Raw genomic sequence first — 6,637 nt, 5'->3', positions numbered from 1 at the left:
GGGCCGGGCCCCCTAGCATGCCTGGGCCCAGGGAATTAGTACCCGCTCCTCCCCCTCTCGGCGGCCCTGCTTATACACATCAGTCAATTATACACACTAGTCAGTTCTACACACCATTCAGCTACATACATCAGTCAGTTATACACTTCAAGTCAGCTACATACATCACTAAGTTATACACATCAGTTAGCTACATACATCAGTCAGTTATACACATCAGTCAGCTACATACATCAGTTAGTTATAGTATAAGTGACTGATGTATGTAGCTGACTGATGTGTATAACTGTCATACACATAAGTCAGTTACACTGGTTGGTTTACAATACATATTTATTAATTATACAGGGTGCCTTGTATCTTGTGCATGATGAGTCAGGCATCTTGTGGACATCACAATGCTGCATGACAGTGTCTGATATCACAATGCTGCGTGACAGCTTCTGACATCACAATGCTGCAGCACACCACTCACTCACAAGACAGGAGAAGGTGAGGCTGGGAGGAGAGGTAGATACAGGAGGATATAACTAAGGTAAGAGGGTTTATACACAGGTATAACTGGGACCCAGAGCCAAATACAAAACATGTCCTATTATTATTTGTAAAGTATAATGTTTAGTATGTGTATATAAATTTGTTCCCAGCAATGGAAAAACAAACAATGAAGCAGTTTAATGTCATTATTTGATATTATTCCTATATTAATTATGATCAATGTGTGGAAGAGAAGTGTTCTGTACATTACTTATCCCCTTCTATTTAGACGAGTCTCCTCTCTACTTCCTCCACACCAATTATATTTATCCAGGTTAATATATGTAAGACATTCTGGATTTCTGCTGTGTATAAGTTTATAATGTGTTGTTCTGTTTAATCCCATTTACTACATTTATAATGTAAAGTTTTATATAAAGATCTCTTGGTGCGTCCTGGCTGGTGTACACTATTCACAGGGCATCAAGATCCCTGTGTATTTATTCAGTATATGAGTGGATATAAATACATTGCATTGTATGGTAGTGTTATCCCAGCATAGACTGTGTAATATGCTATAGATTGATATAAATATATTACATTATATGTGGGTGTTATCCCAGCAGAGAATGTGTAATACTCTATAGATGGTGTGGCAAAAGCCCGCTACTGCAGAAGCACACGCGAACAACTTCTTCCTTTTTATGGTGCTTTATTGTCAGGATGGTAAATGTTTTGACACCGTATACTTGCACAGCAATCATGGAGACCCTAAACACTAGCTATACATAGTCCAGCTCTCTCTCAAGACCAGCCAGCTTATCCAGCGTTGGTCTCCGTGCACAAATGATATAAACAAGCTTTTATACCTTATACTCCTCCCCCAGCCTTAGCTTGATGGACAGGTGACACACCCACCTTCTCTTTAAAAGGAAACGCCCATCACTGGCTTTGTAATTCAAACAGACACACCCTGTCTGTTTGCTGAGAGGAAGGATTTCAAATCATGTAAGTTAAACCAAATTTAAACTATTGCTTTTCATACATAGGTCTTTACATTCAATCTAGGTGCATTACTGCACAAATGTTTTACTATACTTCCCTGCTTTCTCTGCATATTGCCAGCTAAATGCCTCCTTTGTTACATAGGATATAAATACATTACACGGTGACTAAGTGGTTAGCACTTCTGCCTTACAGCAATGGGGTCATAAGTTCAATTCCCGACCATGGCCTTATCTGTGAGGAGTTTGTATGTTCTCCCCATGTTTGTGTGGGTTTTCTTCGGGTGCTCCGGTTTCCTCCCACACTTGAAAAACATACTGGTAGGTTAATTGGCTGCTATCAAATTGACCCTAGTGTGTCTGTTAGGGAATTTAGGGGCATATTCAATTGTTCGGCGTGACCGGCGAAAAACGAGCGCTCGAAAAATATTACTGTTAATACGGTAATTACTCGCTGAATTTCAGCTCGCAGCGAGCTGAAATCCAGCGAGTAAATTACAGTATTATCGGTATTTATGCGCATATTACCGTATTAACGATAATATTTTTCGATCGCTCATTTTCCGGGGATCTCGCTAACAATTGAATACGCCCCTTAGAATGTAAGCCCCAATGGGGAAGGGACTGATGTGAGTGAGTTCTCTGTACAGCACTGCGGAATTAGTGACGCTATATAAATAAATGGTAATAATAATAATTTTATGTGGGTGTTATCGCAGCAAAGACAACAGTGTAATACTCTATGGGAAAATTTAATCAGCCGCGTTAATGCGGCTTGCGCACTATTACCATTACTACGGTAATAGTGTGTTTAAATACTGTTATTAAGGTAGATTCAAAGTCGGCTTTTTGAAAAGACGGGTTTTAGAAAGCCAGGTTAAATTTAGCGTAATAACGGTAATAGATTTAACACTGTGCTACTTCGGGGTGAATTGAATCTTACCCCATAGATGGATGTAAATACATTACATTATGGGGGGGATTCAATTCTCCCCAAAATAGTGCAGTGTTAAACCTATTACCGTTATTACGATAAATGTAACCCGGCCTTCTGCTTGCAGCTCAGGGAGCTGCGAGCAAAAAACTGGCGTTGGATCTACCGTAATGACAGTATTTAAGTGCACCGTGCCAATTGAATTCCCACCCCAGTGGCGCACGCAGTGGGGGTTTCTGAGTCTCCAGAAACCCCCCCTGCGCTAACTTAGTGCCCACCATAGCGGCACTGTCCTATACAGCAGCCGCGGCGCTGTCAAAGAAGCGTCGGTGGCGGTATTGTATTGTATACAGCACCGCCGCGTGGTTTTTTTGGTTTTTTTTTTTAGTCAGGGGGGGTTTTCAGGGGGTGGGGGAACCCCCCTGACAATCCTGCGTGCGCCATTGCTCCCCTATATGGGGGTATTATCCCTGCAGAAGCCATGTAATACTCTATAGATGGATATAAATACATTGTATTATATGTGTTATCCCAGCAGAGACAGTGTGATACTCTATAGTTGGATATAAATAAATTTTATTATATGTGGGTGTTATCCCAGCAGAGACAGTGTAATACTCTATAGATGGATATAAATACATTACATTATATGTGGGTGTTATCCCAGCAGAGACAGTGTAATACTCTATAGATAGATATAAATACATTGTATTATATGTGGGTGTTATCCCAGCATAGACAGCGTAATGTTCTATAGATGGATATAAAAACATTACATTATATGTTAGTGTTATCACAGTATAGACTGTGTAATACTCTATAGATGGATATAAATAACTGTATTATATATGTTGGTGTTATTACAGCAGAGACAGTGTAAAACTGTATAGATAGATATAAATACATTACATTATATGTGAGTGTTATCCCAGCAGAGACTGTATAATATTCTAAAGATGGATATCTAAGTGTTAATTATTGATCACAAATAAGCTGAACATTTTGGGTCTAGGATTAGCTCTTTGTTAGATATATTGTGGAAGACACATAACCAAGACTCGATAAAGAGTATAAAAGAGAGAGTAGTCACATCACTTGTCTAAATAAAAACATGCTTCATCTGTATAAAGTATAATAATGCAAATAACAGCCTGTAGATAATAACAAGAGAAACGTTCAAATCTACTAAAATACTATTAATCAAACAGAAGAGTGTATCCCCATGAATTGTGTCCATAACATTAGAGGAACAGTAGGACTTTTGTATTGTGAATATTGAAGTGACAATATTTCCCCCTATAGGTTATCATCTGGTGGGATCTGACAGAGAGATTCAGATTGTCCCAATCCATAAGAACTGAGAAGACTATGAAGGGACAGCTCATGACTCATGCTGCTGTAGGGCAGTTCTGTCCTTTTCATATCGATGGCTTAATCCACATGGTCCTTCCTTGAGTTTGAAACTTGTTGACTTGTACAAGACAGCCAAGTGGTCGTCTGTCCTTATTAACTAAATTCTATTTTATCCGAGGCTTTTTAGGGGGCACAAATCATCCGGTTCTCGAAGCTGCTTTGAGGAGCTGAAAGTGGTGTCTGGGGTGCTGGGGTCTCCTCTTAAAGTGCAGTAATTCCTAAAGCTAAACCCAATTATGTCTATGTGTACTAATAAACATCAAATAATACAAATGTAAAGGTAAGTAAAATGTCCACTTTCTACAATTTATATTCCTCATACAGCTACAATAGCAGAATTATGGTAATGTGGCCACATTGATACATGGTGGCTTAGTGGTTAGCACTTCTGCCTCACAGCACTGGGGTCATGAGTTTGATTCCCGACCATCGCCTTATCTGTGTAGAGTTCGTATGTTCTCCACGTGTTTGCATGGGTTTCCACTGGACGCTCTGGTTTCCGCCCACAATCCAAAAACATACTAGTAGGTTAATTGGCTGCTATCAAATTGACCCTAGTCTGTCTGTTTGCATGTTAGGCAGTTTAGACTGTAAGCTCTATTGAAGCAGGGACTGATATGAGTGAGTTCTCTGTACAGCGCTGCGGAATTAGTGGTGCTATATAAAGAAATGATGATGATATTTTACTTCACAGTACAGTGAGTGTATATAGGATCATGGCATGAACGCACAGATGATGGGCAGTTTGTATGAAATATCCAGGTAAGGAGATCTGTGAGAATGTCCTCAAAGTAAAGGCTAGCAGTGATATAAATGTCTGACTGACTACTATACAAAATATACAATGTATCTCCAGGCTACATACTGTACTGTGGGCGATGTATAAACATGGGACAAGACATGAGATAGTGATAACCTGGACATAATGCCCAGAGATAAAGGATTACTGTCTGTCTGTAGATTACTATTAATGAAAATACAGTCATTTGTATCATACATGAAGAATGAAGTTTAGGGGGTGCAGGGTGGGTAATACAGATTAGATTTATTACAGGCAACTGAAACAATAAAACAAGCAGGAATTATGCTGATCCAGACACTAGTGGATACATGTAGTAGAAATGAACACACCTTATCAGCAAAATATTTGCTGCATTTATCTGTATATAGATCCCTATAGATTGTAAGCTTGTGAGCAGGGTTCTCTTACCTCTCTGGCTGTATGTATTACCCAGTATTGTCTTATTAATCATCATCAGCATTAATTTATATAGCGCCAGTGTTAGGAACCCCTCCAGCCAGTACAACAAAACCCGGAGGCTGCTCCGAAAGTCAGATGTTCACTGTTGCCCCTAGTGGTGGGGACAGACTTAGCCGCAGACTAACAGAGGGTCGTGAAATGCGTACCAGCTGGGGAGAACCTAGGAAAGTGAAGTGAAGTCCAGGCAAGGGTCAAGGGCCAGCAGCAGACAGCATATCCAACAAACAAGCCGAGGTTAGAGGTCACAGGCACGGTAGAAAGGTCCAAGGTGCAGACGAGAAAGGTCAGGGTCACGAGCAAAACAGGCAGGGTCCAAATCCAGGCAAGGGGTCATACACGAGAAATCCAACAGAGTATCCACAGGACAGGAACAAGGAGCAAGCAGGTCAGCAGAACTTGTGACAGAAAAGCTATAACCGGCAGTGAGGCTGCAGACCTCACTGCCTTAAATACTGGTGGCCACCAATCAGAGCCTAGCTCTGAAAACACCCACAGGAGTCACCAATAAATACACCAAGCCCCCTTACATTAATCAGCCCACAGGCTGTGTCTATTTGCGCGCATGCGCTCGGCTTCCAGCACTGCCGGGACGCGGCGCTATGCAACGGCCCGGCAGGAACCGGAAATAACATCTCGGTCGTCAAGGTGACGCCCAGGACGCCAGGGGGAGGAGGAAGCGAGCCGCGCCAGCTGTGAGTACTGCCGCGGCCTGTGACAGCCAGCAAATTCCATAGCGATTAATGTTTGTTCCCAATTGTAAAGCGCTGCGGAAATTCCTGGCGCTTTATAAATAAATGTTGATGATGATATATCTATCTATAGCATTACTTGAGTGGAGAGTATAACTGTCTATTGATCAGATGTATAATACACTGAACAACAATATAGTATAAATGTAGTTTTTGCTGCTTTTATACCCATCGGTTCCAGGAGAAAAGGAAAGGTGGAGACACTTAATGATTGCCATTTTTTATACCTTTAGATATGCACCATACAGGGGTATTGACCAAGTTATCTTTAGAGCGTCGGAGCCGGAAGCAGCGTAAAGACCATTCTAAAGGTACCAAAATGGGCTAAACAAAAAACTAAAATGGGAGATAGAGATATAGGATTAGAGATAAGACTCCAACATGCTCTAGCTTTACCAGGACACTTCCAGAACTTACCACATGTTTAGCTGTATGAACCATTCTCTTGTACAGCCCGACAGTGGCTGACTACCCACTGGAGTTAAGGTAAATGCCAGTATTGATCACAGTTGACACGCTGCAGTTATAAAGAGATTGTCTACATGTCAATACGTGCCGTTCCACTGACCTTCATGTCAGCAGACGGCACTCCAGGTGGGGGCACCACAGGGACTTTAAAAACACTGGATAAGTGGCATTATGTTACTTATTCAGTATTTTAAATTCCCAGTAACCATCAGTTAGTGGTAATGCTGGCCCTGTCGACAGCATTAGCCAAGTAGAGCATTCCTGGCCAACCTGTTGCTTTCCAGGTGTTGCTAAACTATAAGCCCATCATCCGAAGAATCCGGCACGTCAT

At 41.3% G+C, this 6,637-nt stretch overlaps 1 long non-coding RNA gene across 1 annotated transcript; it reads left to right on the top strand.

The window, feature by feature from the left end:
• The first annotated feature begins 462 nt into the window (after positions 1-462).
• LOC142150123 (uncharacterized) lies at positions 463-6,140 on the top strand. The gene is made up of 3 exons (XR_012691025.1): positions 463-535; positions 4,523-4,590; positions 6,072-6,140. It is a non-coding gene; the product is annotated as an uncharacterized LOC142150123 (long non-coding RNA).
• Positions 6,141-6,637: the final 497 nt, after the last annotated feature.

Source organism: Mixophyes fleayi, chromosome 4, assembly GCF_038048845.1.
Source record: "Mixophyes fleayi isolate aMixFle1 chromosome 4, aMixFle1.hap1, whole genome shotgun sequence".
Classification (NCBI taxonomy): domain Eukaryota; kingdom Metazoa; phylum Chordata; class Amphibia; order Anura; family Limnodynastidae; genus Mixophyes; species Mixophyes fleayi.
Note: the sequence above shows the minus strand (reverse complement) of the source record. Positions and strands in the feature narration are given on the sequence as shown.